Source organism: Dendropsophus ebraccatus, chromosome 3 (genome assembly GCF_027789765.1).
Source record: "Dendropsophus ebraccatus isolate aDenEbr1 chromosome 3, aDenEbr1.pat, whole genome shotgun sequence".
NCBI classification, from domain to species: Eukaryota; Metazoa; Chordata; class Amphibia; order Anura; family Hylidae; genus Dendropsophus; species Dendropsophus ebraccatus.
This window is the reverse complement of record NC_091456.1, coordinates 57,768,553-57,795,445: the sequence shown is the minus strand read 5'-3', so window position 1 is coordinate 57,795,445 and position 26,893 is coordinate 57,768,553. Positions and strand designations below refer to the sequence as shown.

The window sequence follows — 26,893 nt, the reverse complement described above, 5'->3', positions numbered from 1 at the left end:
TTGTTTAGTCTGGAGAAGAGACGTTTAAGGGGAGATATGATTAATTTATTTAAATATATAAATGGCCCCTACAAGAGATATGGGAAAAAGATGTTCCAGGTAAAACCCCCTCAAAGGACAAGAGGGCACTGCCTCCGCCTGGAGAAAAAAAGGTTCAACCTCAGGAGGCGACAAGCCTTCTTTACCATGAGAACTGTGAATCTGTGGAACAGTCTACCACAGGATCTGGTCACAGCAACAACAGTAGAGGGCTTCAAAACAGGCCTAGACATGTTCTTAGACCAAAATAATATAGATGCATATGTATAGAACCTATCACCCCTCCCCCTTCCCTGTATCCATCCCCTCCTTGGTTGAACTTGATGGACATGTGTCTTTTTTCAACCGTATTAACTATGTAACTATGTAACTTGAAGCCTCAGGAAGGCCTCTGGTTGTCATAGCTACCATCAGGGCTGTGTGATTGCTTCACACAGCCCCAATGGTGAACAGAGGGAATATACTCCCCTGTTCTGCCCTATAGATGCTGAGGTGGATCTGATCACTCCAAAAAATGCATCAGATTCAGGTACAAAGTCTGGCCCAGTTTAGGACATATCAGCAGGTTAGAGCATTACTTGGTATACATTACCAGGTACTACATATGTCTATGCGTTCTTACCTAAGCCTGCCCATACTGTGGTGGTACAAAGGTATTCTGGTGTAGTATAACCAGTCGGCTTTGCTATTGTTCAAAAAGAAGTAACATTTATGCAAGACAGGGGTTGTAAGAGGGGGCTGGCTTTGGGCTTTGGAGCACTGCCTAATATAAAACATAGAATAGATCTTAATACATACTAAATAGAGATGAGCGAACCTGGAGCGTGCTCGAGTCCATCCGAACCCGATCGTTTGGCATTTGATTAGCGGTGGCTGCTGAAGTTGGATAAAGCCCTAAGGCTATGTGGAAATCATGGATATAGTCATTGGCTGTATCCATGTTTTCCAGACAACCTTAGAGCTTTATCCAAGTTCAGCAGCCCCAGCTAATCAAATGCCGAACGTTCGGGTTCGGATGGACTCGAACCCGAACCCGGTTCGCTCATCTCTAATACTAAACTAAAATGTATCTTATAAAAGCAGCAGCTCCATACCAATGTAGCATAAAATAAGTGAAACTATAACCCCTTTCTTCTACCACAGAGTGCCAGTATACAAGAATCCAGTATTCAGCATACTCACAAAACGTAGCAGCATGAAATCAATAGTTCTTTTACACTTGTTTTCTCGTCATTCTTATGGAACTGCAGATATCACATTTGAACTAAAATTTTTAGTTCTGCAACTTATTATTGTGCAAGTAGCATGCTGCCTCTCATTCAGCTCTATAAATCAGTGCAGAGAGCAGATAGACACTGATGCACTTTAGAAGCTGACTGAAGAACATATTTCAATGAGCAGCGTCCCTAGTCAATTTTTTAGTTTAAAAAATATATATATACTATTTTGACTTTTAAAAAGAACTACAAGAACTGTTATAAAAATTCAGCCAAAAGGAAAAAGTTGGAAGAATAGTCATAATGGCCACAGATGCAGTATTGTTCATAAAAAGTAACAAGTCCTAGAACTGCAGTTATTGTGTATTGTAAGGGTCTGTGCATGTTGCCTTTAAAAAAGGGTGTGTATTTCTGATGGTGTAGTCTGCATAGTGTAGACTGGTGTAAGTATTGTTGTCCTATAAAAAAAATTAAAGGGGTTGTCCGGCGCTAAAAAATTATTCACAGAATAACACACATTACAAAGTTATACAACTTTGTAATGTATGTTATGTCTGTAAATGGCCCCCTTCCCCGTGTCCCACCACCCCCACCCGTGTACCCGGAAGTGTGGTGCGCTATACATACCTGTCACGTGCCGACCACGGTCTCCGATCCTCAGCAGTGACGTCTTCTTCGGGTGGCCGGCGGATCTTCCCGAGTGCCGGCCGCCCTCTGCAGCGTCATCCGAAGCTCAGCCGTGATTGGCTGAGCATAACTGTGCTGTGGCTGAGCGGCTGATGACGCGACCACACTTTTTGCACTTTGGCGGGTCTTTGCGCTTACGCCGTTTACCATGCAAGATCAGGAATGTGATAAATAATAGTCCGCATGATTACGCACGCGACGATACCAAACATGTTTATATATTTATTTATTTATTTATTTTTATTAATACAATGGGAAAAGGGGGATGATTCAAACTTTTCTTAGGGGAGGTTTTTTTTTTTATTAATGGAAACCCTTTTTTCTTTGACTTTCACTTTAATTTGAAGTCTCCCTGGGGGACTTCTAATACAGCTACACTGATCTCTCATAGAGATCAGTGTAGCTGTATAACACATCACTGAGCCATGAGATCGGTGATCTATTGCTTTGGTCTGCTGCAGGCCAATTTAATAGAATACAGATCCGGGATCAGCGTCATTACGCCGGTAAGATGAAGGGATCCCCCCTCCGCGATCGCGTTGCGGGGGGAGGATCCCCCACTAGACACCAGGGATGGGCTGCATTTAACACTGTTGGATGCAGCTGTCAAACATGACAGCTGCATCCAACGGTGTTAATTAGCGGGAGCGGCGATCGGACCAATCCTGCTAATAGCCGCCGCCACGTGCTGCAGGTAGCAGTCGGGATCGCTGCAGTTCAGAGCGGGGTCGCTGCGGCGACCCCGCTCTGAACTACTCTTGCGGACATATGCCGTACGGGTATGGCATATGTCCTTAAGAGGTTAAGGAGTGAGGAGAGGAAGGAATCGGGTCATGGATTGTATGTGTTTTATAAAGCGCCCTTAATTCCAGAGCGCTATACAAGCAATAGGGGTAACAAACAGGAACAATACAAGATCAAACATAAAAGATCAAACATACATACATACATGCAGTTTTCCACCCTATTTACTATCTATATTTCACAAATAACCCTAAAATCCTGCAGTTTTCAGTATGGCCACTAAGCTCAGTAATAACCTCTGGCTTCTTGTTCCACAGGATAACTCTCCTCAATATTATCACTGACAAGATTATAATTAAATACAGTATAGCTAACACAGGATCGAGTCATTCACAATAGAAGATGGTCATTTATCAACACATCCAGCCTTCCCAGAACATGTCTAGAAAACTCTCAACTCAGGGATTATTGGCTTCTGTACAGGTGATAGAACATGTCTAGAAAGTGGTCCTATTCAGTCTATTATATTGTCTGTCTATAGAGGTTATGTTAAAAAGGCTGCTCCCATAATAATATACAAAAAAAAATGAAATAAAAAATGATACAATCTGAAAATAGAAACAAATGAAAAGCAAAGTTAACAAATTTCAGTATCGGTCGCTAATCGGTAAAATATATGTAAGTGATCCATTCTTATGAAAAGGAACAGTAGCTGATGATTGTGAATATATGTATATATATATATAATCATGCGGCGGTGGTGTGAAAACTGTGGTATTTCAGAAAGTCCCATATGTGAGACACGCTGGGATGTTGTCTACGTTTTATAGATTTCCCTCACTGTAATTGTTTCAGTTGACTTGAAAGAAAAGTTGATGAATGAAGTGTATAAGTGATCATTTCAAGGACAGGTATCCATTCTATAGTATTAAAAATGTCAAAACATGCATCAGGTCCTGAAGCTGCGCTGATCGATGCCATCCTTAGGCCCAGAGGGAACACAATAATGAACTTTTGAGTTAAAACACAAGGCTATTGCATCTTATATAGCCATACACTTTCCTTATGACAAGCAAAAGCAGGAGCACCGTATGCTGAGACGGCAACATTTGGGAAATCCTAGAGAGCCTGAGTAATGTACTTTATATGAGCTCTGCAAGAGGAATGAATACAGGGAATCTTTGCAGATGAGGGCGAGTAAAACATGTCAAATATTTTACAACCTTTCATGCTTTATTTCCTGAATAAACTCTCCGAGAGATCTCTAAAAGCCACCTGGTAGTGGAATTTATATCCTGAAAGCAATCACTAGGCATATTGAGAAATATACTGCAGTCCTTGTAAGTACACTTGAAATAAATTACAACTCAACGCATGAACAGGTAAAGCACTGCACCCAAATAGTCAAAATATATTTTTCCTAGAGCATAACAAATCATCAGATTCTTGGAGCTTTCTTAATGCTGCTTGCTCTACCTCAGGCAGCCTAGGGGATTTGTTCTGTTCCGAAATGTATGGAGAATACACACAGATTGACACGCCATTTCCTATTCTTTAGGAGCATCGTTTGTATGACCCACCTGAGGGCATTTTTTCCCCATCCCAAGAAATATCAGTAGATAAGCACTCAATGGATTTGCAGTCTTGTTATCAGTTAAAACCTGTAACTGTCATCTTCTTCTTCCTGTGACCCCTTGCTATCTAACGTTAGCACACATTTCCATCGGGCTGCAAGCATACTCTATGCTATAACATACATTCATCTGCTCACTGTTGCTACTCTGCTATATTAAATGTTATGTCCTAATAACATTACAAATAAATTTCCTACTGCTATATCGCCTACATATTCTTTAACTGATTATAGTCAGATGGTAAAACATGTTCTTTTCTTTGATCTGTTTTCTTATCGTATTTTTTTAAATTATATTTTTGTACAGAGTTATGGGGGGCTGCCATCGTGCCTGAGCTTTTTTTTTTTAACAGCATTTAGTGACATGCTTTACAGCAAGACTCATGGAGATAGATGACAATAGACAGGACCTGTCCTTTTTAGGTCAATGTGAAACATTACTAAGTGTACTCTGTGACCTTTGAAGAGGTTGTGCTACAGGGAGCTGCTGTTGTCTTCAGGGGCCTTTTACATGGGCCGATTATCAGCTAGGAGCATTTCTCAAAACGGTACAACAGCCGAAAGTCGGCCCATGTAAATGACATCAATCAGCCAAGGATCGGAAAACGCCTGATCCTCGCTGTGTCTTTAGAGCGGTCAACAAAATGTATCGCTATTGGCTGAACATCTTCCTGTGTAAACATAAGAGAAACAGATCACTGATCTTGAGGAGACCAGCCAAAGATAACACCAAAGATAACAAGGTAAATGGCAGACTGATACATAGGGATGGAGGACCTTGCCCGCAAGGGCTTCCAATCCATAAAGTTAAGAGGAAGTATAGAGTATGTAAAGGGGCAGCTGGTCAAGGTATGGAGCAGAATTATTGCCGTTTGTAGCCTTGTAAAAAGATGTGTTTTCTGGTTGCCTTTGAAGGTGTTAATGGTGAATGATAGCTGAATGTGTCTGGGTAGTGAGTTTCAGAGTATGGCAGAGGCCCAGGCAAAATCTTGGGGTAGCTTTATGAGGTATGAACGAGAAGGGAGTACAAAAGGCCATTATAGGATCGGAGCTTGCCTGAGGGATGGTAGTAAGATATCAGGTCAGAGATATACAGAAGGGAGAGGTTGTGGATGGCCTTGTATTTCATGGTCAACAATTTAAAATTAATTTGTTAGGCAATGGGGAGCCAGTTAAAGGAATGGCAGAGGGGGAGGCAGAGCAAGGGTAGCAGTGGATTGTTTGGGTAGCAGAGTTAAGGATAGACTGGAGGGGAGAAATGGTGTTAGATGAAGGGCCAGAGAGGAAGATGTTGCAGTAGTCCAAGTAGGAGATAATGAGAGCATGTACCCGCAGTTTGGTCAGAGGTGAGAAAAGAGCAGATTCTGGATATGTTTTTGAGGGAAAGGCGGCAGAAGGTGGTCAAGATCTGACTGTGCGGGTAGAATCAAAGTTGACCCCAACATAGTGGACATGGGGTACAGGGGACAGAGTACAGCCATTCATTGTGATTAACAGATTAGATGGAGGGGTGGAGCAAGATGGGGAAAAGATGATCAGTTCTATTTTGTCCATGTTGAGTTTTAGAAAGTGGGAGGAGAAAAAGATAGATATAGCTGAAGGAATCCTGGATAGTAGAGAGGTGACATCCAGACCAGAGAGGTAGATTTGAGTGTCATATGCATAGAGGTGGTACTTGAACCTGGGAGATTTTATGATTTGTCTCAGGCTAAAAGTCTGGATGGAGAAGAGAAGAAGTCATAAGACAGAGCCTTGATGGACACCAACAGTGAGGGGACGAGAAAAGGAGGTAGTGTGGGAATCGGTGATACTAAAAGTGGATACCAAAGAAAAGATGATATCCAGGACAGGGCCATGGAGAAGGCAATGGTGAACTGTGTCAGAGGCAGAAGATAGGTTAAGTAGAAGGAGCACAGAGTATTAGTGTGAGGCTTAGGCAGTTAGCAGGTCATTGGTCATTTTGGTGAGGGTGTCCGTGTAGTGGAGGGAGCAGAATCCAAATTTTAGTGGGTTGAAGAGTAAATAGGATGAGACATGGGATAACAGTTCAAGCTAGGCATGTTTAAGGAGTTTTGAGGCAATTGGAGAAGTGAGATGGAGTGGTAGCTGGACAAGGAGGCATGGTCAAGGGATGGCTTTTTAAAAATAGGTGTGGTGGTTGCAACTTTATATGGAGAGAAAAAGATGCCAATAGTTAGTCACAGTTTGATAACGTGAGTTTGTGCTGGAACAACTGCTGTGGGAAAGTTGGGGTAAGGTGGGATGGGATTGAGTCAAGAATGCAGGTGGTGGGGTGTGATGTGGAGAGTAGTTTGGAGAGGTGTTCTTCATTGATGGCGGAGACGTGAGTTAGTGAGGAAAAGCACTGAACAGACATGAGGGGGAGCTGAGGGTACTGCAAAGTGAAACTTTCTTAGGTGTTATCAATTTTCTGTTTGAAGAATGATGCAAAGTACTGAGCAGAGATGAGAGATGTGGGGGTGGCAGTGGGGGGTGGAGAAGCCTAGGGCTGTAAAACAGAGAATATATGAGGGAAGTAAAGGAATGCTCTTTAGCAAAGGTAAGGGCAGATTTGAAATGAAGGAGTGCTATCTGGTATGTCTGGAAGTCTTCCTTGGAGCATATTTTCTTCCAGTGCCGTTCAGCAGCCATGACCACTTGCCTTAGTTGTTTGGTTAGGTTAGTGATGCGAAAATAGATAAGATACAGTGTATGACCCTTTTTGTGAGTGATCATAGAGGACCACTGCGTGAAGCAGAAGGAGGAGGTTAGTGATAAGAGTTTGCAGGTGGCTGTTTAGGATGTGTCTATTAAGATGTTGAAGTTGTCCATGATAATGGTGGGAATGTCTGTAGAGAGGAAGAGCAATAGCCAAGTGGTGAATTGATCAAAGAAGGCGGTTATGGAGCCTGGTGGTCAGTAAATGTTTTTTCTATTTGTCCTCTTAACCTTTGCCAAGGTTTCACTATGGCTGTATTCATTCCTATGTGCTAACACAAGAAAAACATTTTCTACTCTCTATCAAATGCTTAAATAAACTATAAATGAAAACTCTACTTGTATTGAAAGTAATGTACCTCTACAACATAATTCTAGTGGACATGAATAGTCTACATCTATAAGTTTGGCATTTAATTGTACTGTATAACATATCACCACTCTATATAGTTCTATATACTATATGTTACACCACATGGAACAGCAAATAACACTGTGCTCAAAACACTGATATATTACATTGTCTACCAAATCTCTCATAGCAGTGGAATAGCAGTTCTAGGTAGAGCTCAGGTTGATGTGTCTGGATGTGCTGAACGGGTTCATACTTAAGAAATTTTTTTTTGAAGGGATGATTTATTTCCATTCCCCGGGACAACAGAGTCTGAAATTTCAGGCCGCGGAATGGCCTTAATATCTGAATTTAAATCCACACTAAAATTTCACAATTTTTTTATGATAAACCTTCAAACACTATAAAAAGAAACATAAAAACCTTACACTAAAACATAAATCTATGAAACAGTTAAAGCCATTGTATTTAGGATTTGTTCTAACATCACTGAGCTTTATTTTTTTGTCCTCCTGAACTGGTAAGATTCCCACAAATAATATTTATATTTTTATATAATGCATGTTATTTCACTAAGGCTATGTTCACATATAGTATTTCCGTTAGTCTTTTGGTCAGACTTTTTTTTTAACCAAAATCCCGAGTGGAACTGACAGGGCAAAATTATAATAAAAAGATTTGCACAACTTCTGTATTTTTAACCCACTCCTAGCTTTGGTTGGAAAAAGACTGACGGAAATACTATGTGTGAACATAACCTAAGGCTGATAAGATATACAGCACAGATTGTAACATTAAGGGGCACATGTATCAATAGCCTGTTTTTACAACACACTTTAAATTTCCCCAGGTTTGCCAAGATTTATCAAGAGGCATGTGCGGAGTAGGCTAAAAAAATCTGCGTCAGCCAATTACTGTCCCACAAGTGGACACCGGTGGTGTGCAGACAGGTGAGAATATCTTTATATATATATATATATATATATATATATGTATATATATATATATATGTAGCCGTCATCTTCCCAAACTTGTCCCAAAGTTTTCAAACAGTTGTAAAAAGTTTTAGCAAAGTTCAGAACCAATCGGCAAAGTTCAGAAAGAATTTGCAAGTGTTTGACAGAGAAAGCCAACGAGAGTAGTTGTTAAAGCAGTGTCACATTGCAACTAGAGATGAGTGACGTTACAGTAATAACAAAGTGAAGCACTTCGACTTCTCTGTATTACGCTCATCAGCCTGATGCCTTTTAACTGACTACTGCTCCTCCTTTGGGTGCTGGGAAAAGCTGCACCCAGTCCTGGGAAACTTTTCCCAGTTTCCAAGGACTGGATCCAGCTTTTCCCAGCACCCGGGGAGAAGTGTCACGGAGTGGTAGTGAATTAAAAGGCTTACTTATCTCTAATTGCAACAGATATCAAAGAACTGGCAAGCTTATAAATGGTCTAATAGATGATACTTTTTGTCTGCAAAAATAAGTTAAAGAATACAGAACCTCGTTTTGCGTATGATTGTTTTCGACTTTTGCAAAATTAAAACTTAACTGATCAGTACAATAACGCACACATCTGTCATCTTTCCATTCAAACTTATATCCTACAAAAAAATAAATATAAATATAGCTAGCTGTCCAAAAAGCAGGCATGTGAAGTTGTATAATGGAAATATATCTGAATGATAATTTGTAAATGATCCCTTATGCGTATTCATTCTTGTCCTGGAGCTGAAGCAATTGCCAGACTTTACAGGTGTTCCAAGGTAATTACATTTCTATATCACTGCATGAAGACTAAGGTTCATTTTTGCTTTGCTACATATAATATTAGTAGTAACATGGCTTGGATGATTATTACTAGACCTGCCATACATGTGTAATTTAATAAACATGTAATCATTGTATAGCTTAATACCATAATACTTATCTATCACCAATATTACTAGAAACAAAATAAAACAGATACTGTGTTATATGTAAGAGAAAATTAATAATGGCATTGAGCGAATATATCATGAAGTTGTTTAACAATATATGGTAGTATACAAGCCCAAATTTCACATCAAAGGGTTTGCACACACTTTTATAACGAAGGAAAAGATAAGTAAGGCAAAATACCATTCAAGTAACAAACACATGTAACAACACTGACAAGTCTCGACTGCAGACCAGGCTTCACCTTTACCAGATGCCTTTACTCTAATAATAGCTCCTCGTACTCAGCTACTCCCAGGACTTATGGTAGGGCAGAATAAGGTGAACAATCATCAGTCAAGCAAGAAAAACATACAAACACATATTAATGTCATGTCATATAAACAGTAATACAAAATTGCAACTCCACATTAGATTAAAATACCTGATGATAGTTTGTAGGATTGCTTACATGGAGTAAAATCAACAGACAGAGGGTGAAAAATAGAAAAACACAACATAAAAGGGAAACACATTGAGAGAACCAGAGCCATGGAAATCAATAAGCAAAAGCTCTTACTTTAACCAGAGAAACTTTACATGTAAAAACAGTTATCTTTCCAACACAAAAAAAACTTAGTTGCCCCAGCCAATTATTGGCTTAGTGGACCTGTGATGTCACAGCCCCAAACCTGGAAGCCTGCTGCAACAGAGGTTTATTAGACTGTTCCTGTACACTAGGGCAGACTACCACACTTGGGGCCCTAATCCACCGGACGATTATCGTTCAGATTATCGTTAAATCGTTCGAATCTAAACGATAATCATTCGGTTGAAATGCAGTTAACGATTAACGACCGAACGAGAGATCGTTGATCGCTTTATTAGACCTGGACCTATTTTTATTGTTGCTCATTTGCAAAACGTTCGCAAATCGTTCGCATTGAATAAGATGTCGTTCGCAGTAGATACGAATGCAATAGCGAAGAAAAAACGATCGTAAATACGATCATAAGTAACGATTCCATGGAAATGAGTGAACGTTTTCAGGTCTTTCGCAATAGCGGTTGTTTGAGATCGTTAATCGTTAACGATTATGCGAACAATAATTGTCTGGTTGAAAAGGGCCCTTAGCGCATTGATCCGCCCAACCGCTTTATAAATATTCATCCAGATCAAGTGACGTCACTACAGAACGCTGGCTTAATATCCATGCAGACAAGTTTGAATTTTGCTGGTTTTTCACTATCTTAGGATAGGTATGGATCCCAGAGGTATGATCTGCATCTGTCCTGTGGAATTCTGCATAAATGTCAAAAGACAATTTACCTTTGTATTTTTTCTAATGCTCAGAATACTCCAAGATGGTAATATGATGTTCTGCATCGTCTGAGATGTGCATTATGGGGATATTTATCTTCTAAGATGTGTAATATGAGGTTCTGTATCTTCTAAGGTGTGTATTATGAGGTTCTGTATCCTCTGAGATGTGTATTATGAGGTTCTGTATCCTCTGAGATGTGTATTATGAGGTTCTGTATCCTCTGAGATGTGTATTTTAAGGTTCTGTATCCTCTGAGATGTGTATTATGAGGTTCTGTATTCTCTGATATGTGTATTATGAGGTTGTGTATCCTCTGATATGTGTATTATGAGGTTCTGTATCCTCTGATATGTGTATTATGAGGTTCTGTATTTTCTGAGATGTGTATTATGAGGTTCTGTATCCTCTGAGATGTGTATTATGAGGTTCTGTATCCTCTGAGATGTGTATTATGAGGTTCTGTATCTTCTGAGATGTGTATTATGAGGTTCTGTATCTTCTGAGATGTGTATTATGAGGTTCTGTATTTTCTGAGATGTGTATTATGAGGTTCTGTATCCTCTGAGATGTGTATTATGAGGTTCTGTATTTTCTGAGATGTGTATTATGAGGTTCTGTATCTTCTGAGATGTGTATTATGAGGTTCTGTATTTTCTGAGATGTGTATTATGAGGTTCTGTATCTTCTGAGATGTGTATTATGAGGTTCTGTATTTTCTGAGATGTGTATTATGAGGTTCTGTATCCTCTGAGATGTGTATTATGAGGTTCTGTATCCTCTGAGATGTGTATTATGAGGTTCTGTATCTTCTGAGATGTGTATTATGAGGTTCTCGTTATCCTCTTATGTGGTATTATTAGGTATTATGAGGTTCTGTATCCTCTGAGATGTGTATTATGAGGTTCTGTATCTTCTGAGATGTGTATTATGAGGTTCTCGTTATCCTCTTATGTAGTATTATTAGGTATTATGAGGTTCTGTATCCTCTGAGAGGTGTATTATGAGGTTCTGTATTTTCTGAGATGTGTATTATGAGGTTCTGTATCCTCTGAGATGTGTATTATGAGGTTCTGTATCTTCTGAGATGTGTATTATGAGGTTCTGTATCCTCTGAGATGTGTATTATGAGGTTCTGTATCCTCTGAGATGTGTATTATGAGGTTCTGTATCTTCTGAGATGTGTATTATGAGGTTCTGTATCTTCTGAGATGTGTATTATGAGGTTCTCGTTATCCTCTTATGTGATATTATTAGGTATTATGAGGTTCTGTATCCTCTGAGATGTGTATTATGAGGTTCTGTATCTTCTGAGATGTGTATTATGAGGTTCTCGTTATCCTGTTATGTGGTATTATTAGGTATTATGAGGTTCTGTATCCTCTGAGATGTGTATTATGAGGTTCTGTATCTTCTGAGATGTGTATTATGAGGTCCTGTATCTTCTGAGATGTTTATTATGAGGTTCTGTATCTTCTGAGATGTGTATTATGAGGTTCTGTATCTTTTGAGATGTGTATTATGAGGTTCTGTATCTTCTGAGATGTGTATTATGAGGTTCTGTATCTTCTGAGATGTGTATTATGAGGTTCTGTATCCTCTGAGATGTGTATTATGAGGTTCTGTATCTTCTGAGATGTGTATTATGAGGTTCTGTACCTTCTGAGATGTGTATTATGAGGTTCTCTTTATCCTGTTATGTGGTATTATTAGGTATTATGAGGTTCTGTATCCTCTGAGATGTGTATTATGAGGTTCTGTATCTTCTGAGATGTGTATTATGAGGTCCTGTATCTTCTGAGATGTTTATTATGAGGTTCTGTATCTTCTGAGATGTGTATTATGAGGTTCTGTATCTTCTGAGATGTGTATTATGAGGTTCTGTATCTTCTGAGATGTGTATTATGAGGTTCTGTATCTTCTGAGATGTGTATTATGAGGTTCTTTTTTTTTTATCAATTCTTTATTTTTTCTTGAAAAAGGTTATACAGGAATTTGAAAAGTTTTCTTACATGGTAAAGGCAAGTGATACAGTTGGGTGTATTCTTCTAACAATTTTACTTAAAATTATAGAGTGTAAGGAGAAAATATTAAGGAAAGAGAAGACATAATGTTTGCAATTCTTAGAAACTTTGTGGATTGCATGTTCATAATGTAAGTCCAAAGTGGAACAACTAACTTGGGGTAAGAACTTGCTTTACATGCAGTTTGCATGTAAGTAAACTATTAACTTTAAGGGAGGTTGTATAGATAACTTCAGGGGGAGGGGGGGGGGAGGGAGGGGAGGAGACAAACTCAACTCACAAGACAGACTGGGTATGGGGGTAGGTGTGGGGGTAAGGAGGTGGGGGTGGGTTAGGGAGAGAGGATGTGGGGGGGTGGGGGTAGGGGGTGGGGGGGGGGGGAGGTTCACTTAATGTTTTTAGCCGAGGCAGTTACGGACTTCTATTGTTTCTATATGCCAGCCATAGGTTCCATGTTTTAATGAATTTCTCGTGGGAGTGATTGACCATGCTTGTTAGCTCTTCTAGCCTGCAGATCTGCTGTACTTTTGCTTCCCATTGTTTTATTGATGGGGTTGACTGACTCAGCCAGTAGAGTGGTATAAGGAGTTTCGCTGCTGCGAAAAGGTGAGGCCACAGAGTGTGTTTGTTTAGAGATATGTCTTTAGTCGGCAGACCTAAGAGGATTAATTCTGGTTCAGGATTAAATTTTGTTTTACATACTCTGTTTATGACCTGTATTACTTCTCTCCAAAATGGGGCTATGCCAGGGCACGTCCACCATATGTGGTAGAGTGTCCCTGGGGCAGAGTTGCATCTCCAGCATTTGTCAGAGTCTGTCAAGCCCATTCTATGTAGAAGGTCTGGGGTTTTGTACCATCGGGTTAGTACTTTGTAGTGGTTTTCACTTATTTTTACGCATCTTGAGAAACCCCTAGCATTCTTCAGGATCTTAGCACGTTCTTGGTCAGTGAACGTTCTACCTAGTTCCTTTTCCCAGGACAAGAGAAAGCTAGGTGGCCCTTGTGATTTGTCATCAAGCAGGTGATCCACGTACCTCTTCAGTTTGTGTTTGTGAGTCCCTCTGGAGACAAGAAGTTTTTCGAGCCAAGTCAGTTCGCGCCAGGCGCGGTGAGTGTTTAGGAATTTTTCACAAGTGTGTTTAATTGAAAGTAGATGGAGAAAGTTGAGGTGATGTGGTGGTAGGATGTCCTTAAGCGTTTGTGCGTCCGGTGGTTTTTGGTTGGTTAGCAAGGTAGAGATTGAGATGTGGGCTAGTTTGTCCCAAGTTGGGTCATGTTCTGTTAGTTGTGGGTTTACTGTGTAAGGGAGCACTACGCTAGGTGCAATTGGTGGAATCGTTCGCGGGTGGTTCTGGGTGGTCGTGTAGGTATGTCTTATGAACAATGTGCCTCTTAATAAAGGATTTGTGAGACGTGTTATGTCCTTTTTAGAGGGGTACCACAGGGTTTGCAGTCCTTTTGGGCCTAGTTGGGACGTTTCTAGTTCGTGTCCTATAAGAAGGCTTTTTGTGGATACCACGTCTACCCAGCGCTGGAGGTGAATGGCTGTGTGTAGCAATTCTATGTCAGGTAGGCCTAGGCCTCCTTTGTGGTTTTTCTGAATTAGCATTTTATGGGATATTCGTGGTTTTCTGTGGGCCCATAGAAAACCGGTGATTAATTTCCTCCAGTTCGTGAGGTAGGAACGCGGTAGTTCCACAGGCAGCATTTGGAGAATATATATAAGAGATGGAATCACATATGTTTGTAGGAGGTTTCGTCTACCTATCCAGGATAGGTATGGGATTTTGTAGGATTGTAATTGTTTCTTTAATTTTTCATATAATGGAGGGTAGTTTACTGCGAATAATTGTGTTAGATCTTTGGGTAGATTGACGCCTAGGTATTTTATGGAAGTATTTGGCCAATGGAAGGGTGACGTGCTTTTTAGTTTGTTGGCTTGTGTGTTGCTAAGGGTTATGTTTAGGATTTCTGATTTAGTATAGTTAACTTTGAAATTCGATAGTTTTCCAAATGTGTCTAATATCATTTGGACTTTTGGGAGGGCCGTTTGTGGGTTGGTGAGTAGTAATAGCAGGTCATCTGCAAATGCTGCTGTCAGGTGGGTATGGGAGCCTACTTTAAGGCCTTTTAGGTCTTTGTCTAACCTCAGGGCTTGGAGGAGGGTTTCCATTACTATGATATATAGTGTGGGGGAGAGAGGGCAACCCTGGCGTGTCCCGTTGGATATTTTAAATGTAGGGGATAGGGTGCCATTAACTCTTATCCTTGCACTTGGGCCTTGATATAACGACAGGATGGCGGAGACGAAGGCTGGGGGAAATCCCATATTTTCCAGTGTGAGTGCCATGTAGTCCCACGCCACCCTGTCGAATGCTTTTTCGGCATCGGTTCCTAGGAGTACTAGGGGTATGTGGTGTTGGTGGGCATAGTGCATGGCATGTACCACCCTTATGGCGTTATGTTTGCCCTCTCTTCCCTTGATGAAACCTGTCTGATCAGGGTGTATGATTTTTGGAAGTAGGTCGCTAATTCTTGTGGAGAGCAATTTAGCCCAAACTTTAATGTCCAAGTTAAGGAGCGATATCGGTCTATAACTTGGGCAAAGCCCTGGGTCTTTGCCGTCTTTTGGCAGTATGGTGATATATGCCTCCAGTGATTGTGTAGGCAGGCTAGCGCCTGTCATCAGGGCATTACATACAGAGGTCAGATGAGGTATCAGGATATCACTGAATTTTTTGTAATATGAAAGTGGAAGGCCGTCTGGTCCTGGGCTTTTTCCTGGGGGGAATGAAAATAGGACATCTCTGACTTCTTGTGTTGTTATTTGTGCTGTCAGCTTACTTTTGTCAGCTTCTGATAGAGTGGGTAATGAAAGTTTGTTTAAGAAATTTGTTATTTCTTTTTCCCTAACCATTTTGTGTATGTCGTCTGTGTTGTTTAGATTGTATAGTGCTGAGTAGTAGTTACAAAATTCTTTCGCAATGTCGGGTGTGTTTGTGAGTTTGAGTCCGTTGGAGTTTGTGATAGTGTGTATGAATGATTTCTCTTTCTTTTTCTTTATCATTGAAGACATCAATCTGCCCCCTTTGTCACCATGAGCGTAGATTTTTTGTTTAAAATATATTGCCTTTGCAGCCGCTTGTCTGTTGAGGATGTCTTTTAGTTTTTCTCTTGCTAGTCCTAAGGCATCTAAAGTGGTTTGTGAGTTGTTTCTTTTATTGGCTGTTTCCAGCTGTGTTATGTGTGCAAGCAAGTCTGAGATTTCTTTCCGTTGGTCACGTTTAATCTTTGTGCCAAGGGAGATTAGTAAACTTCTTAAATATGCTTTATGTGCCTCCCAGACTGTTGTAACTGGTACATCAGGGGTCAGGTTGATCTCAAAGAAAGAGCGGAGTTGATTGGCCAGTTTGTCTACATGATCCTTGTTATATAGTAATGAATCATTTAGACGCCAGGTCCACTCTCTTGTCGGCAAACTGGACAATGTCAGGTTTATAGTCATGGGCGAGTGATCTGAGCAAGTGGTGGGTGCTATGTTTGCAGAGGTTAGAGACGGGAGAAGACTGTCGTGTATTAGTAGGTAGTCTAGTCTTTGGTAGGATTTATGTGGTTTAGAGAAGAAGGTGTAGTCGGCTCCTGATGGGTGTAATATCCTCCAGGTGTCTACTAGGCCCATAATTTTCATTTGTCCTGTTAGTCTTTTCAATGCAGACGAGGTGATAGCTGATTTTTTGGTAGAGGAATCCTTCTGGGGATCTAGTACTAAGTTAAGATCTGTGCCCAGGATGATGTGTCCTTCTGCAAATGCTCTCAGCTCGTCTAGCATTTTAAGCAACCAGGGTACTTGGCGTTTGTTTGGTGTGTACAGATTAGCGAGTGTGATCGGTGTGTTACCTACTTTGCCTCTTAGGAAAAGGGCTCTCCCGTCTCCAGAGGAGAACTGTGACTCACAAACGAAAGGTAGGTCTTTATGGATACCGACGGATACTCCGCTTGATGAAGAATTCGGGCTGCCACTGTGGAACCAAGAGGAGAAAAAGTTAGTGGGTAATTTTGGAATTCTACCCTCTTTGAAGTGCGTCTCTTGTAGGAATACTATGGAGACGTTATCTCTCCTGAGGAGGGAGAAGACTTGATTTCTCTTGTTCGGGGAACCCAGTCCCTTTACATTATATGTTGTGATGACAATATTAGCCATGTCGTGATGATAGTAGATTAAGGTACATGTGCTTTAGAATGTTAATTTCGAGTCCTATATCTGGCAAGGTTTTGGGATGTGATAGGTAGAGTCCTATGCTTGGCGGGGCTAGTGAATTTGTAGGGGAGGGAGGGGGGGAGGGGGGAGTACACGAAAGGAAGGCACATTGGGGTAACATATAGAGTGCAATGACTATGGTACCATGGGTTTTCGTGAGAGAGGACTCTGCTGAAATTGCAGTACGGTCCCTAGTGTTGTTTATCTTAAGGTGGTATATGGTACCTTGTCTAGGTGTATAGTGAGGGTCGGGGTTCATCCTGAGCCGGCGTAGCGGCCTAAATCCATTAAACTATAGTAACTGGTAAACTGGTATTCTTGTTAACATCCTAACTGTACAGAGATTACAAAAGCAGGAACAGAACATGGAACAGGTAATCCGGTTCCTTAACAGATTCAGAAGGTTATATTGTTACAGCATGGGGGGGGGGGGTTAGAGAGGAGGGGGGGAGGGGGGGGGGTAGGGGGGGGGGAAGAGGGAGGGGGTATGAGGGGGGGGGGGTAGGTAGGGGGGGGGGTAGGTATGGGAAGGGGGAAGGAAGGGGGGGGGTAAGGGGGGGGGGGAGGGGAAAGCTGCAACTTGTAGGTGGATTTTAACCTTAGTCTATGGTAGGGTAATAGGAAAGGTAACTGAGGAACCTTGTTAGGTTGACATGGGTTTAGATTAACATTTAAACTATGATAACTTCTCTGCAAAATGGCACGATCCGAGTAAGCTCAGTGGAGGAGAGTTCATCAACTTCAGATGAGAGTATGGAACCGAAACAGTTACAGTCCATTTTCGGTCAGGCAGGGTCTTCTTCAGTTTCGGGTCTTTGCAGGCGTTTTTTAGCTCTGGGGGATTTGTGTTTGTCCATTTTCTTCCAGGGCGCCATCTTTGGGAGTGCCGGTAGATTCTGACATGCTTGCACCGGTAACCATGAGGGTATGTCCATCGGTTCTATGTCGAGGGTAGACCAGACCTCGTTAAGATCTGTCGGTGTGCGAATAGTGATTCGCTTGCCATCTTTGTTGATGATCAGCCCGAATGGGTATGCCCATGCGTATAGGATTTTCTTTTCCCTTAGTTTTTGCAGTAAGGGAGCCATAGTGCGCCTTTTTGCCAAGGTGGAGGCTGCAATGTCCTGAAAAAGTCGGATCGGGTTCGACTCAAAATGGAGATCGCCATTTTCTCTATGTGCTTTCAGTATTGCAGCGGTGTCTACGAACCTCAGTAGGCCACATATGATGTCTCTCGGCGGTTCGTGCGGTTTGGGTGGGGGTCTCAGAGCGCGGTGTACTCTTTCTATGGTGATCTCCGCGGCTCTATCTTCTCCTAGGAGTTGTTTAAACAGCTGCGTCATGACCGATGGTAAGGCTTCCGCTGCATATGATTCTGGTAAGCCTTTCAGTCTTAGATTTTTCCTTCTACTTCTGTTCTCTTGATCTTCTATTTGTAGAAAAGATCGGTTTAGCTGGTTCTCATGATGTTGCACAGCGTGTGCCATCGAGTCACAGAAGGAGACTGTTTCTGAGGCTAGTTCTTCTAGCTGCTCCGTTCTGTTGCCAATATGGCGGATGTCGCCCCTGAGTTCCGTTAGGCTTTGTAGTACCGGGTCTAGCGCTGCCTGAAGCGATTTTTGCATAGCTTTTTGGACTGTTTTTGTCAGGAAAGCTTTGGTGATCGTGGCGGGCTCACCTTCACATGAATTAGGTGCGTCCGAATCGCTCTCTGCCCCTGTATCATGTTCGCGCTCTCTGGAGTAGTCCGGCGCCATCTTGTGCATGCCGCACGGAGACTTCCCACTTGCTTTTCTGAGGAATTTCTCCATTTCGGTTCGCCCACGTAGCGTTCTTGGGGTGGCTGGGGGTTCTCTGTTCTTGTCCTTGCCTCCACCTCGCATTTTGGTGCTTGTTAGGTGTCTCAATATGAGGATTCAGGCCGCTACTGAGGAGAGCTGATCTCTCAGGCTGCCATCCTGCTCAGCGGTCAGGCTCCGCCCCCCTTATGAGGTTCTGTATCTTTTGAGATGTGTATTATGAGGTTCTGTATCTTCTGAGATGTGTATTATGAGGTTCTGTATCTTCTGAGATGTGTATTATGAGGTTCTGTATCCTCTGAGATGTGTATTATGAGGTTCTGTATCTTCTGAGATGTGTATTATGAGGTTCTGTACCTTCTGAGATGTGTATTATGAGGTTCTCTTTATCCTCTTATGTGGTATTATTAGGTTCTACATCAACTTTGGTGTAAAATATGATGCTCTGTAGTAGCTGGGTTGTGTATTATGATTTTCTGCTGAAACTGTTGTGTATCATGGGTATTTGTTTTAATGTTCTGCAACATTTGAGTTCTATATCATATGGTTTTGAATGAGCAGGCTGTCTTTGAGAATGTAAATGCAATTGTTTTAAAATATAAATTTATTGGAAAAAGAACTATTGCCCACTTGTACATTATCCTCTCTGCAGCGCCGTTTGGTATACATATTTTCCTCTCGTGTCACTCAGCAATATGTGTTGGTGCGCAGTTACTTTATGAAGCAGTATCCATACAGTACAAATATACAGAGTAGGCATAGTAAGAGCACCCATTTCTTATTGCAGTAAACAGGCCCAGACAAAGCAGATAACTCCATGAAATGGCTGTCGTTCCCTTGCCTCTGGGTGTTTCTATCCATGGCTCATTGGAAATAAGAATATTTGTTTTATTGAAATAAGAATATTTGTTTTATTAAAATAAGTGGTGAGTGCTGTTACCATTTCTTCTACTCTGCATTGTATATAGTGGGTAATACTTGCAATAAAAAGGCATATGAGATTAGCCATGAATATTTCAATGCAAACTGACAATTAATACCTCTGTTCTCGAACATAATCGGTTCTGGAAGGCTGTTCCAGAACTGAGCAGTTTGAGAACAGAGCTGTGTGTTCCCATCGCAAACAGTGTAAGGGTGCCTTCACACCTAGCGACTGCAGCGTAAATTACAGTGCGAGTCGGGTAGGTCCTGGCAGATCACTTTCACTACATACACGCAGCGGTCATTCAGACCGCTGCATGTGTGTAATTCTGCCGGCCCCTTAACCCCTTCAGCTGCCGCCCTGCTCCTGCTCCGCTCCCGCTCTGTATACATTACCTCTCCTCGCTGCACGGGTCCAGGAGTACTGCTCTCCTGCCCGGCCAATCAGTGTGTTGCCCTGCCTCAGCCACTGATTGACCGGGAGGGAGAGCAGTGTGCCAGGACCCCGTGCAGCTAGGAGAGGTAATGTATACAGCGGAGTGGGAGTGGGAGCGGGAGCCGGGCGGGAGCTGAAGGGGTTAAGGGGCCGGCAAAATTACATACGTATGCAAATACGTATGTAGTGAAAGTGATCTGCAAGGACCTGACAGACTCGCAGCGTAATTAACGCTGCGAGTCGCTAGGTGTGAAGGCACCCTAAATGTGATTGTTCGAACATGGTTTAAAGTAGAATTGTCCCTAGCAACCAATTAGATTCCACCTTTCATTTTCCAAAGAGTCTGTGAGGAATGAAAGGTGGAATTTGATTTGGTTGCTAGGGACAACTGAGCCAGTTCTACTTTACACCAGTTTGATAAATCTCCCCATATGAGTCAGGTGCGAAACACCCAACCCACAGAGTGTAAAGACTAGCAGTAAGTAGCAATGCATCGTGCACCACTACTTACTGTAAAGGAGTAAAGGCAGTCTGTCAGTGTTGTGCAGGAGAAGAAATAGGGCGGCCCCGGAGCTCCTTCACTTTGATGTTCCCTCTCTCTGGAGAGGGAGGGGCACAGGAGCTCTAGGGCTGCTTTCATTCTCCTCCTGCACAAGACTGATGGTATGCTCGTAGCATGAAGGGGGCCGTCATGTCTCCTATGCACCTGAGTGTGCCAGCCACCTGGAGAGGGTGGACATCATGGGTCACCAGAAATGCCCGGCAGGGAGCCCCTTTCTGGCTGCCACCCACCCGTTTAGAGCAAGGATTCTCGCCATCATGACGAGAATTTTCATTCTTCTAACCTTAGTGGCCAAACACCTCAGTAACTGAAGGCTGAACAATAGTTTAGCCGACAGTTATCTCCCCTGATATTGTTTGGATACCGAACAATGTACGAGCACCGAACAAAACTTTGAATGCCAAAGTGTTCAGAAACCGAGATATTACTGGTATATCATTTTTATAGGTGCGTGAAATTTTTAATATGTAGCTCCAAATCTCTGTACAGAGAACAGTGTACAGTTAAATAATAAAATGAAGTCAGCCTACAGCTATTTATAGAGGGTATTTACTGCATACGGGTTGATCCCATTAACGCTTTTAGCTCTTTTGTTGTACCTTATTTTGTGTAAGCCCATGTTCACTCAAATTAATTGAACAAAAACTTGTATCACCTAACTTTTCTTTTTTAGGGTTTTCTTATCTGTCAGTTGACAAAGTACATTCAATTCACAATTTTTTCCCTCTATTTTCTTGATTTGACAAATATTCCCACCAGGAACATAAACAGGAATCACTATACACATTTAAAGCTTTTATGGGCATTATGATATCAAAAGTAACATTATCTTTAAATCTGTCCCAAAGCAAGACATATGTGCCACTCTGTATAAAAATATTAGACTTTCCTGTTTCTTAAATTTAGGATTGACTTTGAACTGACCTCATATTTCATTTCCAGGCTGAAAGACACTGTAGTTATATATATTGCTAGTAGACACATTACATTACACCAGTGGGAGATTTCCTGATCAGCAGATGAATGGCAGAAACAAAGGCATTCTAATACAAGGCAGAAATAAGGAAAAGATAGATTGGCTCAGCTTTCGTTAGAAGACTATAGCTTACCAGGAAGCTTTGGTATGTCTCTTGAGTAATTTGGAGAATCGTGTATTTTCTACTAGAAGCAAATATTGTAGAATCCGTAAAAAAGGAGAGTAAATTAATATGAGCAAAAAGAAAAATCATAATTTTCCCTTTCACATAAATCTGTGAATTGCCATATATTTTTTCTCAGCAGCTATTAAAATAAACCAAGTAATTAAAAAGTACATTAATTGAAACATAAGTTACAATATATGTATACATACAGAGTCAATTCCCTACTATATAGTAAAGTTGTAAAGTAGTTTGGTCACTTTTACATGGTCATAAAAAGGTGTGCTTAAGGTCACAAAACCTGCACCTTCCTGGTGCAACTAATCTCAGATCACATAGGAATGAATAAAGCATCTGCATATATGACTTGAGACCTTGGCCTTTAAAGGTTTTCTTTAAAGGTGTTATCTGGTGCCAGTAGCGGATTATAAGGCCGGGTTTACATTTGTTCGGCGGTGCGGCGGCATTTCCCTCCGGCGCATGAGAAAAGCGCCGGAGGGAAACGCATTATTGAACTGATCCTATTGTTCTCAATGGGCTCGTTCAATATATGCGGCGTGTAAATAGTGACGCCGCACTGCCGGACCGACCGCACGGGAGAACGCAGCATGCAGCGTCCTCCTGTGCGGCCCGCAAGGCTGTGCGGCGCCGCATCCACTAAAGTGAATGGAGTGCCGGATGCCTCGCCGAGCAGGACGCATGCCGTTCTGCTCTGGCATCCGGCATGTAGCAGCACAATGTAAAAAAATAAACATATATCTCCCCCTGTGTGCTCTCCCCCTCCCGTATAGCCCCCTGTTGCTCCCCCAGTAGTATATAGCCCCCCTGTTGCTCTTCCAGTAGTATATAGCCCCCCTGTTGCCCCCCAGTAGTATTTAGCTTCCCTGTGCGCTCTCCCCCAGTAGTATATAGCCCCCTTGTTGCCCCCTCAGTAGTATTTAGTTTCCCTGTGCGCTCTCCCCCAGTAGTATATAGCCCCCCTGTTGCCCCCCCAGTAGTATTTAGCTTCCCTGTGCGCTCTCCCCCAGTAGTATATAGCCCCCTATTTGCGCTCTCCCCCTCACAAATAGCCCCCCTGTGCGCACTCCCCCTCCCATATAGCCCCCCTGTGCGCTCTCCCCTTGTAGTATATAGCCCCCTGTGAGCTCCCCCAATTAGTATATAGCCCCCCTGTGCGCTCCCCCGCAAATCTTATTGAAAATTACAGGAAAACATACTGGGAAAGAAAATGTCAACTGATGAGAGCAACTTGTGACAACTGATGGAAACTGATGGTTTTTAATGAAAAGAAGGATAGAAAAACTGATGGCAACTGATGCATTTTTTACATCAGTTGTGACATCAGTTGTGGTCAGTTTTTAGACAAAAAACGCAACTGATGCAAACTTATATATGTAAACCCAGCCTAATAGATCAGTTTTGGGTGGAAGCCCGGGGCCTGAGCTCCTGGGGGGCCCATGGCTACCCAAACAGACTCATACTTTTAGTGGTGTATTGTCTCCTGGCTACAATTCGGACATGACTTGCACCTTCTTAGCACAGCTGAAGGTTTAAACGGGTAACTTTGTGTGTTCACTGTTTATTTGTTGTCCAATCACTGGCTTAGGTGCCTATCCTACTCTCACACTTCTCCTCCTCTAGCACTTTCCCTACCAATATAAGATTAGCCCCAGTCACCCCTATATAGGATACTTAGTTCCTAGTAGGAAGGTCTTCTGTTAGTTCGAGTTGGAGAGAGACAGAGGTTGGGTTTATTAGAGTTGTGTAAGAGAGAGCTATGCAGTGCTAAACCCAGAATTGGGGTAACTGTCACCTGGGAAAACCTTGCCAATGCCTGGGATAACCATCCCACAGAGGAGCAAAAGCCTAAGCCTACGAACTCTATTAGAACCTGCTTGACCTACTCTGGGAACCTTGAGAGGTTAGCTACACCCAGTTGTTCAACCCTGGGATTCGTACTACCACTGAAGATTTGTGCCGGGTCAGAGCCCGAAGTCCTGCTTCTTCAGCCGGTCCCTGGCTGGAGATATCACCATGGGAAGCCTGGTGCACGCTGCTGAGGTGAGTCCGATGCTGCTGAGATGAGTCCAACGCCCATAGAGATTGACGGCCCCATTCATTCTCTAGGAGCGTCGGACTCATCTCAGCAGCGCACTGGGCATCCCACGGTGATATCTCCATCCCCAGACCGACTCCATGAACAGGACTTAGGGAATGAGGTGAGTATAAGGGGCTCTAGCGGGCGTTCGGCCGGGCTCTGACCCGGCACGGGGGGTGACAGGTTCCCTTTAAGTAAAGTGTTATTCTAGTTAAGTGCTCATACACTGGCCCACTTGAGTGAAAAAAATCCACAGATCTCTAAAATTTTCATCTCTTTCCTCTGAGATTTTCCTTGACTAGCTAGAAGAACCTGCGGCCGAGGAGGTGCAAATCTGGGCACCAGGGGGGTAACTATCACAGTAGCAGCCACAGCGGCTGTTATGGGGCCCACCACATTAGGGGACCCCATGGCCTGCTCCTGCAATACACTGGGCCCCCTGAGCTGTCATCATTTGTAGCACCAGGTGGCCAAGTGGGCCTCCTGGGATCTGAAAATGTCCTTTTAACTGAAAGCGCTCCTGACCAGCGCTTGCAATTATGCAGTTATGACTACACTTGACGGCTTAGTGGTCAGTAGGGAAGGAAGGGGGCCCCAATCAAAAGTTTGTTATGGGGCCCAACCATTTCTAGTTACGCCCCTGCTGGGCACCTGCTCACAAAGTCAGCAAGGATGTCATCCTTAACAAGCTGCAGAATGAGTTAGAGATACAGTCACCATCTGAGGTGAGACTACGGTTCTACAGGCATCAGAAGCCAGGTGGGACTTTCAGAGACTATGCATTGTCAGTACACGCCGCCTTCAGACATATTCACCCCTGCAGATGTGTATTATCATGGACAGATTCACCCCTGCAGAGCGTATTATCATGGACAGATTCAATGAAGAAGTAGATTCCAGATCCACCCAGGATAGACTCCATGATTTAGCTTGCAAAACTCTGGCCTACCATTCACTGAATTCAAGAGTCTAGGCCTTAAATCCCTGAGTCCTCCAGGCTCTTATGAGGAAACCCCAGAGCTCTTGTATGCAGCTTCTCAACTACCAGTCCTGGCAAGCGCTCCCACTACACCAGCGCCCAATGTTGCCATTGTTTCTGTCAACCAGGCACTACAAGCTTCTAACCCTATAAGCCCTTTACAGGAACAAGTTGAGACTATGGCAAAGACACTCAAAACAGTATGTCAGGCAATCAAAGACTTACAAATCCAGCCTACTCCATCCTCTAGAGACTCCTCAAGAAGTAGCGCCATGTCCCATGAGCCCCACATCAGCCACCCTGGCCCCGGGCAACCACCTCCAGGTAGGGGTCCATGCTCTGAGAGACCCTTCTGTACTTATTGCCATAGGTTTAGACACTACCAGCCAAAATGCTTTCAGTTAAACGGGCACCTCCTGAGGTGAAGGGCCAATCCTCGGGAGTATTTTTACTAAGGTCCAAGAAGGCGTCCAGATGGGAGTCAAGGTTCCTATGGGCCTGTCTGCATGTTACTAACTGTCTCAACAGTATACAATTTGATGTTTTAGTGGACACTGGTTCTTAGGTTACCACAATTGACTGCCTAGTATTTGAAAGCTATTTATGCAGAACTGTCTAGTGATTCCAGCGATCGTTTGTCTCTAGTTGTTAGCAATAGTACACCTATCACTCAAGTGAGATATTGGGAACCCACCATACAAGTAGGAAATTGTAAATTTGCTAACAAGGGTGTTAGAGTTTCAGAAACCTGTTGGAGTACTTATTCTAATGTAGTGCTATGGATGAATTGCTTGAAGCTTTGGATACCTCACTCCCTTCTGTTTCTCCCTCTACTAGAGATGCTGTGCAGCAGGCCATCCGTGTACTCAGCGCCCAGCTGAAGTTTTCCAATTGTCACAGTGAGATTTCCAAAGTTTGCATTACAGCTGCGAGAGCCCCCTGCAATGTTCACCATAACTGGCTGAAACCTTGTACTAGCGAAGTACTGCTGCCACCCCCTCGGGTGCCTTTCCTCCAGTGACTGAAGTTGCTCCAAGACTTCCTACTATCGGGGATGAGCTACTGACCTCCAGGCCTGAAGACGTTGGGTACTGCCAATATGCCCCAGCTACAGCTCCCTCAGCTTATTGCAGATCACTACTCACCTTGTCGTGCTCGAGCAAGTGACATGTATCCAGTGCCTGCAACAGTTCCAGAAGAGCCATTGCTGAGGCTATGTGAAAGGACCACCAGCTCGCTACAAGGAGTAAACTTATCCTTGCTCTTCATGCCTATATATATATATATGTGTGTGTGTGTGTGTGTGTTGCCTTTACCAGTTGTTATTGTTCGTCTTAGTTAAGCCATGGACTTATGGACTACACCACCTTGTACTTATGTTGCTTTCAGAGACTTTCTTGATACCCCAGTTCCACCAGATTAATAAAGGGGTATTCCACTCAAACACAACTTTTGATATATTGCTGCCCATGGTAAGCCTAACAATTCATTCTATTCTTGTTATTATCTTTTCAGTCTTATTGCCCCAGTTCCCAGCTGTTGCTTTCTGCTGAAATCACAAAAATCTGTGTGTAAAACATTCTCTTTGTCTCTCCCTCCTACCTTCTGAGACAGCTGATGTAACAAGCCTGGCAGGCTATCTCTGCAACACTAAATCTTCTTTGTAATGCTGGTAGGGTTAATCACAGTTCATTAGCAATTTGAACTTAGATTAATCTTCCCGGCATTACAAAGAAGCTACAATGTTGCAGATACAACCTGTCAGGGACGTGTTTACATCAGCTGTCTCAGAAGGGAGGGGTAGGAGTGGGAGACAAAGAAAAAATCTCACACACAGATTTTTGTGTTTTCAGCAGAAAGTAGCATCTGAGAACTGGGGAAAGGAGACTGAATAGATAATAAAAAGTATGGAAGGAATTGTTAGTCTTACCATGGGCAGAAACATATAAAAAGTTATGTTTGAGTGGAATACCCCTTTAAGTTACCAAAGTTGTTGCACTATGGAGAATGTACTCTTTACCATTTGGAAAGCTTTGTCGTCTGCTGAGGCTCCCTAT

At 42.6% G+C, this 26,893-nt stretch overlaps 1 long non-coding RNA gene across 2 annotated transcripts; it reads left to right on the top strand.

Annotated features, from left to right (window-relative positions):
* Window positions 1-477: 477 nt before the first annotated feature.
* On the top strand, window positions 478-26,273 carry LOC138787113 (uncharacterized). 2 transcript variants are annotated; one of them, XR_011362298.1, is made up of 4 exons: window positions 478-568; window positions 8,241-8,340; window positions 21,563-21,741; window positions 25,674-26,273. It is a non-coding gene; the product is annotated as an uncharacterized lncRNA (long non-coding RNA). The 2 variants fall into 2 exon arrangements; XR_011362299.1 differs by lacking the exon at window positions 478-568 and adding an exon at window positions 3,073-3,170.
* The last annotated feature ends 620 nt before the right edge of the window (window positions 26,274-26,893 follow it).